Genomic DNA, 13,490 nt, shown 5'->3' with positions numbered 1-13,490 from the left:
CCTGCCTCAGCTCCTCCGTGCTGGTATCACAGGCCTGCACTGCATCATCACGCCTGGCCCACAGAAAGTTTATTTGGGAAACACGGGGGCCACCTGCAGGAGAGAAGGGGAGTGACATCGAGAAGCCAGCCAAGAAGGAGTGTTCTCAAGGACTTCCACAAAAAGCAGTTAGAGTTTAACCCTACAGGAGTCAGGAGATTGAACAAAATGTCACACCAGAGAAAGACAGGATATTCCGCCCACTCTCATTGTCATTGGCTGACGCCTGCTCGGGGAATGTCAATTCCTCAGCACCTCCTCCCCTCAGAGTTCATAGTTTGTGTTCTGAAACAGCCTCCAGGAGAGACAATAGGATCAGGGGTGGCCTAGGCAGGGCACTGAGAATGTTCTCCAGATCTGTCCCCTGCCCTAAGTCTGTGCAGCTCGCTTTTCTCTTCAGGGGAACCATCTTCTCTCCTTACGCTTGTCTCGAATCCTCTCTCAAGCAGCTTCTCTGCACAGCCCTCACACAGCTGCCAAGTGGATGTGCCCGCAGTGAACAGGAGAAGCCATTTAAGCAGTTCCTGCCTGGGGGTGCAGTTTGAGGAGCGAAGCAGGCACTGGCCTTCACATGGGTAGACTCTGCCCACTCAGGTCCTCGCTCTCCTCTAAAGCCACCCGGACTTCGACACCGTATAGCCTGCCGTCAGAGTATGATTGCAATAGATATTGAGTGTGTGACCTGGGCAGCAACAACCCGGCGTATTGATTATGAAAGACCCGGATAAATCCGGACTCCTCTAGCAGAAAGAATAGAGCCAAAAATCTAGCAGGAGAAACAGAGCCAAAAATCTAGCAGGGAGAGAAGAACCAAAACTCTAGGTTAGCCAGTTCAGTGACTCTGTTCCAGGAACTAGCTGACCATAAAGTTAAATTATAATCTTAATAATCTTGAGAAACGGGGAGTTACCCCCTTGTGATTATCACTGGTATTTTCGGAATTTTTCAATGATGCCCTTCCTACCCACTTTGGGTTGTGGTTTCTTCCTCTAAATACCCCCTCTCCCAGCTACTCAGGGTCGAACTCCTCTACCCCTACATGGGAAATGAGTTTCGACCTCAGCACGCTGGTTGCTGTCAATAAACCTCGTGGACAGTCTTTTGTGAGTTCCTGGGGGGTGGGAGGGTGTCGTTTTATCCCTACACTTGAGTGAGAGTCTCCCCGCTCTGGGGGGTCTTTCAATTCAAGAGGTTTGTGACTCAGGAGAAGGAGAAACCAGGTGTTTCAGAACTGATCGGTGGGGAAGTGAGAAAGAAGATGGAAAGCCAGTTGTGGCCTGTGCCCGAAGCCTTTCCTCCAGGAACCGTACCTGCCTCTCCTCTTAGCTTCCAAGACTAACTCCGCATGCTCAACATCCATTTTATGGGATCTTCAAAACAACAGAGGAAAAGGTGGCAAATTGAGAAGAGGTGCGCCCACTGTTCAGAGCCCTGGTAAGCCTAGACGAGAGAGCAGTCTGTCTGCGGCTCTGGGTGCTATTGCTATTGGAAAATGTGCAATGTGAAAATTTGGTGGTTTACTTCTTTTCTTTAACGTTTAAAATTGGGGGCTAGATTGATGGCTAGGCTGCTCTTCCAGAAGACCTGGGTTTGATTCTGAGCACCATGTGGTGGCTCACAGTTTCCTGTAGCTCCAGTCGCAGGGGATCTGAGGCCCTTTTTGGGGCTTTACCGGTACTGCATGCACACGGTGCACAGACATTCATGCAGGCAAAATACCCATACACATATACACATAAAATAAAATACTTAATAAGTAAAAAAAAAAACATTTTAAACCTGGTGGTGGTGGTGCATGCCTTTAATTCCAGCACTGGGGGTGGGGAGGGCAGAGGCAGGTGTATCTCTGTGAGTTTGAGGCCAGCCTGGTCTATAAGGGCTAGTTACAGGACAGGTTACAAAGCTACAGAGAAACTCTGTCTCAAAAAACCAAAAATAAATAAATAAATAATTTAATTACATTTATACTGATATATATATATATATATATAAATTAATTAAAACTGGAACTGGAGTAGAGGCACACACTTGTTATCTTAGAAAGTGGGGACAGGAGGATTAGGGGTCAAGGGTCATCCTCAGCAACATAGCAAGGTCACGGACAGGCTGGTGGTCTGGATGACATTCTGTCTCAGAAAATAAAATAATAATAAATAAAAATGAAAGTATAAACCCATCATCCAAGAGGCTGAGGTAGGAGAATAGGCACAATTATGAGGCCAACATGGTCTATGTAGTGAGATTCAAGTTAGAGCTAAACAGGACTTCATAGCTAGATGCTGTCTCAAAACACAGAAAATAGAGTTAGTGGGATAGCTCAGAGGATAGAGGAGACTATTTGAGTCTAATGAGCTAAGTTAAATCCCCAAGACCCACATGATAGAAGGAAAAAACCAACTTCTAAAGATTAAAAAAAAAAGATAATCTTTTATTTTTTAAAAAAAGGTTTTTTTTAAACATAAGTAAATTAGCTAAGCATGGTAATGGACACCTGTATGTAATCTTAGCACTTTGGAAGCAGAGACCGGATTGCTACAAGTTCAAGGGGAGCATGGATTACATAACAAGTTCCAAAGTAGCCAAGGCTATATAGCAAGAATCTCTTAAAAAATAAAAATCAGGGCAAGGGATGTGGCTTAATTAGTCTATTCCGAGCACAACATAAGCATAGAGCAGGGTCACAGAATGAATGTGTAGTCAGAGAACAACTTTGTGGAGCTGGCGCTTCCTTTGCACCTCTATGTGGGCTCTTGGGGTTGAACTCGGGTGGCCAGGCTTGTTCAGCAAACATTTTACCCACTGAGTCTTCGCAACTGACCTCATCCTGAAGTTTATGAGTGTTCTTCACTCCTGTCCCCATCATTTTGGGCTTAGAAAACCTAAGCATTACAAAAATAACAAGCAGGTGTAGGGGCGCATGCTCCTAGAGGTGTCGAGGCAGGAGGATCAGGAGTTCAGGGTCCTCCTCAGATAATTAGTAATTTGGAGGCCTGCTTGAGTACCCTGTTTCTAAAACAAAATAGCCCCCTAAGAAAATAAATAGACTAGAATGTTCCATCCAAGTTTATGTGGGCATGGGAAATACAAGACCATTACCTTGTTTTGAGAATGACCACTCACAAAGGTAATCTACTTTAATGACTTGTCTACATCATTTTCATTTCTCATAAAAAAAAATCTAAGAAAATGTTAGAGGTTCGCCTGAGGAAACCTGAATAGATGATTAGAGAGAGGTAGGAAAATGGGATGTTCCTGTTTGTCTTAGTGACAGCATCACTATTAGGGCAGCCTATAAAAGGAAGCATTCAATTGTGCTTACAGTTTCAGAGTTAGAGTCCATGATAGTGGAGCAAAGGCGTGGTGGCGGGGACAGCTGAGAACTCACATCTTGCTATTAAGCAGGAATCAGAGAGACACACTGGGAATAGCTTGCGTCTTCTGAAGTCTCAAAGCCCACTCCTCAGTGAAACTCTTACTGCACGGCCACACCTCATAGCATAACCCTTACCAAATAGTTCCATCAGCTGGGGACCAAGAATGCAAACACATGAGCTTATGGGGTCCATTCTCTTTCAAACCTTCCAAATACTGCTCTTTCCCCCATAAATTCTCATTTTCAGAAGAGGACATGGATTTATTTATTTATTCATTCATCTTTATTGCCATCTCCTATTCCCAACTATAAACATCCAATCTAATATATTGGCTGATCATCCTTTTCATTGTATGTTGGTTTGCGGTTTGCTTGTTTTTAAGAGAGGGTCTCATATAGCCTAGATGCAGCCTAGCTTGGTCTCGAACTCCTGCAGTTCCACTGCTCCCGCCTCCCGAGTATAGGAAGTACATGTGAACACCACAATAACAATACCTGGCTTGATTATGCTTCATATGAACTTTATTATCTCAGGTGCAGGAAATTTTTATTTATACGATGACCTGTGCCATAGCTCAATGTTTCTCTTCTTCTCTTGTTATTTTGTTTCTGCTTGAGGTCATCCTCATCAAAGTGTTTGTCTTGTACTCTGGGTTGGCCTTTGAACTCTTGTCAGTGAGGATGACCTTGAACTTTTTGTCCTCCAAAGTACTGATATTCCAGGTGTGTGCACTCTCGCTGTTCTGTCACCCTGGGAGTTAAACTCAAATCATCATGCATGCTGAAGGAGATCCCCGTACAGTGGGGGCTTCCTCCCAGATACAGGATTAGGCATAGACCAAACCCAAATACCTGTTTTCACAGGTATTTAATAACGCCTTTATTAAGTGGGGAAGAGAAGTTTTAGTCGCTGCTGTCTGACTCGGGCAGCAAACAGCAGCAAATGGCCTCGCAGGTGTGATTTCTAAGAAGAGGAAAAAGGGAGGTCTGTGTTAGAATGGGCTAAGATGCGGTGGTAAAGGAAATGGGGCATGAGGGGGAAGGGGATAAGGGAAAGGGGGAAGGAAGAGACAGACTTGGCACATAGGCAAATGGCAGTTTGTTAAGGTATTGGAGGAAACCCCGTGTTAGGACGAGGTGTTTAATTTTAATTGGGCATGTTCATAAGGTGAACTCAAGAGAGCTTTTGCTTGCTGGATTTTGGTAGTCAGCCTCAGGAGAAAGACGTGGCTTGATAAGGCAATAGACATTGGTGACCAGCTTTAGGAATGTAATCTAATGGTATGAGGGGAAAGGGCAAGACCGGCCAGAGCCACATGCTCGAGTGGGCTTGTTTCCCTTCACACACTAGGCAAACACACTACCAAACTGAGCTACATCCCTCGTCCCCTCCTTAGTTCTTTGGTTTACCTACAATGTTGCTAAGACCTTGCTTGCCACAACCCCATCTGCTGCTCCTAGCTGATGCATAATGCCCACACCCTGCTTTCCCTGCTGAGTCTCCCGGTGATGGGTGAGAAGATTGCCTCCAACTCACTTCTTTTAAAAACAAAAACTCGCAATGTGCACCCGCTCGTACATCTCCCGTTTGGACGTGTGTGAATTTCCCGTGGATATGCACCCAGGAGGACAGTAATTAGGTGGCCAAGAACGAGCACTTCGTTGTAACGCATCCTGCCAGGTTGCTATCAGGAATGGCGCACCAGTCTGCTCTGACAACACTTAGAATTAATTAGCTTTCCCCTTTTTGCCGGTTAGAAGGACAGAGTGATCCTTCTCTCAGTCTGAGCCACAGACTGGCACACAGCAGTGCTGCAGATGGAGCCCGTGGTCATCGATCCCGCCGCTCCCTCGCATCTTACACCTTTTGAAATTCCATCAGCTTAAGCTCCACGTCCCCCAGGGCCGCCCCACGCTCTCTTTTCTCCTCTTCACCACAGTCTCTGCTGCAATCACACCGCCACAATCTTCTACATATGCTGCCGAACCAAGAGTCTAGAATTACCGCCCTCTAAAGCAGGGATGGGAAGGGAAGAATAAATAGAGGTATTTTGTTTTTAATTTTTTTAATGATTACTTATTTCATGTGCAATGGTGTTTTGTCTGCAAGTATGTCTGTGTAAGGGTGTCTCATCCCCCGAGACTGGAGCTACAGGCAGTTGTGAGCTGCCATGTGGGTGCTGGGGATGGAACTCAGCTCCTCTGAAAGAGCAGTCAGTGCTCTTAACCACTGAGCTATCTTTCCAGCCCTGGGGTAGGAGTTTTTTATCTAAAATTCTAGTGCAGGGGTTAGATTTTTCTTTCTAGAATCTAGAAGGGAATCTCTTACCCTAATGAAATGTCAATCAAAGACATCATTCTTAGGCGAATCTCCATAAAGGATGCATGTTTGTTTGCTGCTATTTTGTTTTGAAATCTTTTTGTTTTGTTTGAAGCAGGATCTCACTCTGTAACCCCTCCTGGCCTGGAACTCACTACATAGCATGGGCTGACTTTGAATTTATGACATATCTCCTGCTTCAGACTCCCAAATGCTGGGATTGCTGGTATGCACCACCATGGTGAGCAGGGATTGACTCTTTTGAGTAAAGAAAGTAGATAAACCATATGTGATAATGTACCTGTTAATCCTGGCAAGGAAGACTGTCATGAGTTCCAGACCAGGTCAGCCTGAGATAGAATGATATGCTGTCCCCAGGCTCCAATAAAGGAAGGGAGGATCAGGAGTTCAAGGTCATCCTCCAACACTAAAATTTCAAAGACAGCCTAAACTGTCAGGACAGATGTGAGGGCTGGGGCAGTGAAGGACAGGTGTGTGCCCTGGGCAGTGAAGGACAGGTATGTGCCCTGGGCAGTGGAGGACAGGTGTGTGCCCTGGGCAGTGGAGGACAGGTGTGTGCCCTGGGCAGTGGAGGACAGGTGTGTGCTCTGGGCAGTGGAGGACAGGTTTGTGCCCTGGGCAGTGGAGGACAGGTATGTGCCCTGGGCAGTGGAGGACAGGTTTGTGCTCTGGGCAGTGGAGGACAGGTGTGTGCCCTGGGCAGTGGAGGACAGGTGTGTGCTCTGGGCAGTGGAGGACAGGTGTGTGCCCTGGGCAGTGGAGGACAGGTGTGTGCCCTGGGCAGTGGAGGACAGGTTTGTGCCCTGGGCAGTGGAGGACAGGTGTGTGCCCTGGGCAGTGGAGGACAGGTGTGTGCCCTGGGCAGTGGAGGACAGGTGTGTGCCCTGGGCAGTGGAGGACAGGTGTGTGCCCTGGGCAGTGGAGGACAGGTGTGAGCCCTGGGCAGTGGAGGACAGGTGTGTGCTCTGGGCAGTGGGACGGGTGTGAGCCCTGGGCAGTGGGACAGGCATGTGCCCTGGGCAGTGGGACGGGTGTGTGCCCTGGGCAGTGGAGGACAGGTGTGTGCCCTGGGCAGTGAAGGACAGGTGTGTGCCCTGGGCAGTAGGACAGGTGTGTGCCCTGGGCAGTGAAGGACAGGTGTGTGCTCTGGGCAGTGGAGGACAGGTGTGTGCTCTGGGCAGTGGAGGACAGGTGTGTGCTCTGGGCAGTGGAGGACAGGTGTGTGCTCTGGGCAGTGGAGGACAGGTATGTGCTCTGGGCAATGGAGGACAGGTGTGTGTTGTAGGCAATGGAGAACAGGCTGAGTGAACAAAACTGTATCTGTTTTGCCAGTTTCCCTTTCCTGAGAAAACCTTGAGATGGCAAACATTACTTCTCAAATTCTGCTGGGCAGAACTCAGTCCTAGGATCACACTCTTGCAAGGAAGAATAGGGGAAAGCCCCAGAATGTGCCAATATATCCACTCTATAGGAGTAACTTCGAAACTCTTTGGATTTCAGAAAGTCAGCTCTGTTCTCTGTCCTCCATTTCCTCCCTCTGAACAGCAGTGCACCCCAGCATATCCTATATAAGCCTGGGCACAGGAGGCCTAAAACTCCCTTGCCTTTGCCCATGTTCATGGTCTTGTCCTTCCCTGCAGTGAGGGGTGCATTGTTGCAAAGAGGGGAAGCTTCCTGCTTAGAGAGAGAAAGACAAATGAAGAAATGAAGAGTCACATGGTGTTTATCCCCCAGCTACATCAAAGAATCTACAGTATGTTAGTAATCTCTAGGCTCAGAAAGGGAGCAGAATCTTCCCTGTCTGAACCTGTGGCCCCGGGTGCATATTTAAAGCCTCTCTAACTGAGGGGAAAGGAAGAAAGCAGAAGAGATGTCATTCCACTCAAACCAAACTCGTGTACAGATACATGCACACACACGCACACACACATGTATACACAACTAATAAAATAATTTTTAAAATGGCATATATACACAATAGAATTGTAATCTATTATAAAGAATGCGATTGTGTCATTTTTTGTTAAGCAAAACAAGACAGATTCAGAAAGACAAATGTTTTCTCCTTTATGTGGAATCTATACTTGAACATGATATGGACATATATAAGTGGGGCCTTGAGAGGGAGGAAGAAGTATAAAGAGATGGGTAAGAGGAGCAAAAGAGGGTAATGGAGAAAAGACAAAATATCTCATGCTTTCTCTCACATGCACACACGTATGTGCACGTGTATAGGACAAGAACATAGAAGGGGACAGAAACAGCAAGGATGGGTGTAAAAGGCATAGACAGAGTGGTGTGGGAGTGATTAAGAATTAGATATGATATTAAAAACCAAAGCAAAAATTAGGTTCAATGACGTGTGTGTGTGTGTGTGTGTGTGTGTGTGTGTGTGTGTGTGTGTGGAATGTCATACTGAGTTGCGGGGTGGTGGAACATGCCTTTAATCCCAGCAGTCGGGATCTCTGAGTTCAAGGCTATCCTGGTCTACAGAACAAGATCTAGGACAGTCAGGTCTACATAGAGAAACCCTGTCTTGAAAAATCAAAAAGAAAATGCTATACTGAAATCCATTATTTTATATTAATAAAATATAGTAAATAAACCAGATGGTGATGGCTCATACCTTTAATCCCTGTACTCTAGAGGCAGAGGCAGGTGGATCTCTAATTCTAGGCCAACCTAGACTACAGAACAAGTTTCAGGACATCAAGAGCTGTTAACACAGAGAAACCCTGTCTCCAAAAAAAGGTAGATAAAATAAATTTAACCATACTTTTATTAACCCAACATAGTATTTGTATTTACTTACATTTCTTAGCATGCTTATCCCCAAATACACGTTGATAGACCATATTCCTTAATTCCTTACAACTATCATCACATGGAGGCATGGCAATTAAATATAATGTGGCAGCCTTGATGGGATCCCAAAGAACACAGGATATTAGGTGAAAACTAAGGAAATTTGAAGGACAGACTTTAATCATAAGGTGTTCATATTGTCCACAATTGCCACAGATGTCACACCGAGGTAAGATACGAGGTTAATAAATAGGAGACTAGGTCTGGGTACAGGGAAGTCTGCATTCTTTCCTGGTTTTCTGCAAATCTGAAACTGTTTTAGCAAGTCAAGTCTATTTTTAAAAAGACTACATTATTATTCCCTCAACTAGCTGTTTTTGCTAGCATTAGACATTCATGCTGGTTCTGTTTTTCCACTGTTAAAAATAGCGTTCTAAGAACACCCTGTACAGAGACCTTTTAAATGAGTTCAGAACCAGAGCCAGCCTTGAGAAAACCCAAAATGGAGGTGAACTCCCGTGATCTCTTGTAGTCTTCCAACCTCTAACATCAGCGCTTCCCAGCTTGCCCGATGCTTACTGCTTCTCCTCCAGCACTTCCTGGGCCTCTGATGGCGAGCCCTGTTTCGTCTCTGCCTCTATTCGCATCCCTAGAGTGAACACTGACCCGAGACAAGGGTTGATACAGTTCCAGCGGGACACGCACTGAGCCTGTGGACTTCCACAGAAGCACCATGCTGTAACAGGTGCAGCTGCTGCAAACAGCCCTCTGGGCCGGTGTGAGGACGCACACCCCCATTCTCCAAACTTGGGAGGCTGAGACACGCGGACTGCTGGGAGTTTAAGGACAGCCCAGGCTATATCACGAGAACCCTGTCTCAAAACAAAAGTAAAGAGAATCGGCACTCTCTATGCAGACAGCCATTTATCAAAGTATTTCATGAATTTCTGTTAGTGTTCACCTACACTTAAGGGTTTGCATTTTAAAAGGAGGCTGGTTTCATCCTCTGTGTGGAGCACTTTTCTCCAGATGGTTTCCTCTTCTGCAATACAGAGATAAAATCCAGAATCTACACAACAAGCATTTTTTAGTTCAGGATGTATCAAGAATAAAAAGTCATATTATAACAGGCAGTGGTGGAGTATGTAGCTAGGACTACATAGAGAGATCCTATCTCAGAAAGAGGGGTAGGAGAAGAAAAAGAAGAAAAGGAGAAGAAAGAAAAGGAAGAAGAATGAGCTTATTTTTTCTTTTCGTTTTGTTATGGTTTTTGTTTTTGTTTTATAAGACACGGTTTCTCTATGTAATAGTTCTGGCTGTCCTGGAACTCACTCTATAGACCAGCCTGGCTGTGAACTCAGAGATCCGAATGCATCTGCCTCCCAAGTACTGGGATTAAAGGCATGTGCTACCACCCACCAGAGGTGGTATCTTTTTTATTGATTTTCTTGAGCTACACATTTTTCTCTGCTCGTATCCTTCCTCTCCCCTCCCTTTCAAACCATCACCCATGGTCCCCATGCTCCCAATTTACTCAGGAGATCTTGTCTTTTTCTACTTCCCATGTAGACTAGATACATGTCTGTCTCTCTTAGGGTCCTCTTTGTTGTCTAGGTTCTCTGGGGTTGTGAATTGTAGACTGTTTTTTGTTTTTTTGTTTTTTGCTTTATGTCTAAAAGTCACTTGTAAGTGAGTACATATGATATTTGTACCTCTGGGTCTGAGTTATCGCATTCAATATGTTTTCTAGAGCCATCTATTTGTCTGCAAATTTCAAGATATCATTATTTTTTTCTGCTGTGTAGTGCTCCATTGTGTAAATATACCACGTTTTCCTTATCCATTCTTCGGTCAAGGGGCATTTAGGTTGTTTACAGGTTCTGGCTATGACAAACAATGCTGTTATGAACATAGTTGAGCACATGTCTGTTGTTGGAGCCTGCTTGTTTGTTCCCAGCTGCCCAGACTTGAAATAACCACACAGAAACTGTATTAATTAAGTCACTGCTTGGCCTATTAGCTCTAGCTTCTTATTGGCTAGCTCTTACATCTTAATTTAACCCATTTCTATTAATCTGTGTATGACCGTGTGACTGTGGCTTACTGGCAAAGTTCCAGCTCATCTGTCCCTAGAAGCGGCTATATGGCATCTCCTGACTCTGCCTTCCTTCTCCCAGCATTCAGTTTAGTTTTCCCCACCTAGCTCTGTTCTACCCTGCTTTAGGCCCAAGCAAGTTTTTTTATTCATTAACAAAACAACACATATCCAGGACTTCCCATACCATTTTCCCTTTTCTGTTTAAATAAAAAGGAAGGTTTTAACTTTAACATAGTAAAATTACATATAACAAAACAGGTATCAAGCAAGAATCACAGTTACAACATTTATATCTACTTTATCTTTTATCATAACTAAGGAAAACTATAATTATAACTATCTATTCTTCAACTTCATCAAAGACTCCAGAAGGATATAATATTAACTAAGGACACAGGAAGTGCATTATAAGCAACTTCCAAAACTCAAGAATTGACAGAGACATCTTACTACCTGGATAGTCACCCAAAGTTCTTCTGTATTGTTGGGATATCCATCTTCAGACTACAGCCCCATAGTATCCAGAAGACTTTTCCATGAAGCAGGAAATTTCAAAGATAGTTTCACCTATATTGGCAGTTTGTCAGTAATATTTTTCTGTGTCCTGCAGAATTTCTAGCAGACTCTTTCATGAAGCAGGAACCCCAAAGGATCTTCTCACCTTTAGGCAAGTTCAACAGTCATTTCTATGTGGATCCTGCATGTTCAGTTCATACAGCATATCTTCAAGCAGTCCAGACAAGAGCAGTTTCTTGCCCAAATGGCTAACCAATGCCATAAGGAACCTCTTCAATGCCCGTCAACCACTTGAATTAATTGGTGCTGCCAGGAGTAGTTGTGTCTCACTGTCATAAAATATCCTATGTTCTTTTTTTTTTGTAATTTTATCAAATTGTAAAAGTTTCCATTTCCGCCCCTCCTCCCACCACCCTCCCACTCCTCCCACTCCCTCTCCTCCTCCCTCTCCATCCCTAAGAGCAGTCAGGGTTTCCTGCCCTGTGGGAAGTTCAAGTTCCTCCTGCCTCCCTCCAGGTCCAGGAAGGTGAGTGTCCAGACGGACTGGATCCGCAAAATCCAAATGAGGAGCAGAAGGAGGAAGAAAATGAAAAAGGAAATAAGGACTGCGAGGGATGCGATCACCCACTGATACAAGGGGACGGATCTAATGAGAGTTTACCAAGGCCAGTTGGACTGGGACTGAACGAGGACGCAATCCAACCAGATTCTCTGAATGTGGCCGGATTCTCTGAATGTGGCTGGCCCGGAGTCTTTCTGAAAAGCCATTGACAATGGCACTGGGACTTGTTTCCTATGTTCTTAAAATACTTTAAATGTCATATTCGGAAGGCCTCTGAAAGATTTGAATAATACCTATTTGCTGAAATATATCTCTATGTCTAGAACACCTAACATGACTACAAATTTGACTATTATAGATGACTATTAACCTGTATTTCTTAATTATTCATTACATTTTTAAATGAGCTATACAGACACAATACCTTAATCAAGAGCAGAAATATACATATATAATAAAACTGACCTTAAATTTGTATCATAGACCAAGATCCATACCAATACAAAGTATACATCTCTATAGCATATCCCCCTTAAATGTAAACAAACATTTATAAACAATATTTGGGAATTTGGGCATATTTCTCTCCAAACTGCTTCCTGCTTTTTGTTAGACAAAGTATTTTGGGGGGTATTCATGGTGACCTTTCAGGGGGTCTTGGTCCATCAAATCACATTAGTCTGGAAGGATTCCACAGGTTCTTATCCTCTGTCGAAACAAAAGAAAAACCTCTTGTCCAAAGCAACATATTCTTAGACCCAAATTTTGAGACAAGATACCTTTAAAGTATATATGTTGGCTACTTAGCTCTTTCACAATCAAAAAATTCAAAGAAAAAACAATAATGTACATAATCCAGATTCTTTTTGTATAGTCGATCTTTACATGGCTTATTTGTTTTTACTATATTACTTTTTAATATTTATTTTATTATCTTTACTCCTTTAATCTATGACTATATTCTGTCTCTTTAAAGACTTTGTTTTATTTTTTATGAACCATTTACTTCCTTTTATAACTATCTATACTCCTTTTTTCTGTCTCCCAAGCCTACATACATTTATCCAACACTGTGATCCATTTAGAGGTCTTTTTCATCTGAATCTGTCTTTATTGCATATCTGTAATCCTTTTCTAACCAGGACCACTTTTTTTAAAAATGCTAAGTGAGCCTGGCTACGGCCAACATGACCCTGCCTGCTTGCTCCACACAGTTCAACATGGCAGAGGCATGTTTGCTGCTTCTGAGAGCCATGTACATAGCCCAATTAAGGCACACAGTGGATTTATGCTGCCATTAAGCAAGTTGTAGCACTCTTCTCACAGACCCCATTCAAATGCTCTGTAGAGACAGAGCCCTTTGTGATGGCAAACCAGGAAGCCATTGTATCTTAAAGAAGCCACACAATTTTTACTGTATCTCTCTTAAAGCAACTGAGGTGCCCTAAGACTTTTGATGACTGCTTCTATTTCTTTAGGTTTGTCTATTTTGTTGATTTTCTCAAAGAACTAACTCTGTGTCTCATTAATTCTTAATATTGTTTTCTTTGTTTCTATTTTATTGATTTCAGTTCTCAATTTGATTATTTCCCATCATCTAGTTCTCCTGGGTTAGTTTGCTTCTTTTTGTTCTAGAGTTTTCAAATGTTATGTTAATTCACTAGTGTGGGATTTTTAAAGTTTCTTTATGTAGGCAATTAGTGTTAAGAACTTTCCTCTTAACACTGATTTCATTGTGTCCAATAAATTTGGGTAT

The 13,490-nt window shown here is 43.7% G+C and overlaps 1 long non-coding RNA gene across 1 annotated transcript; it reads left to right on the top strand.

Annotated features, from left to right (window-relative positions):
- Positions 1–385: 385 nt before the first annotated feature.
- LOC148121572 (uncharacterized) lies at positions 386–12,198 on the top strand. Its single transcript, XR_015738307.1, has 2 exons — positions 386–1,473; positions 11,689–12,198. It is a non-coding gene; the product is annotated as an uncharacterized LOC148121572 (long non-coding RNA).
- Positions 12,199–13,490: the final 1,292 nt, after the last annotated feature.

The sequence above is a fragment of the Myodes glareolus genome, chromosome 7, assembly GCF_982192425.1.
Source record: "Myodes glareolus chromosome 7, mMyoGla1.1, whole genome shotgun sequence".
In the NCBI taxonomy this organism is placed as follows: Eukaryota; Metazoa; Chordata; class Mammalia; order Rodentia; family Cricetidae; genus Myodes; species Myodes glareolus.
The sequence above is the reverse complement of the archived record's forward strand: the minus strand, read 5'-3'. Positions and strand labels throughout refer to the sequence as shown.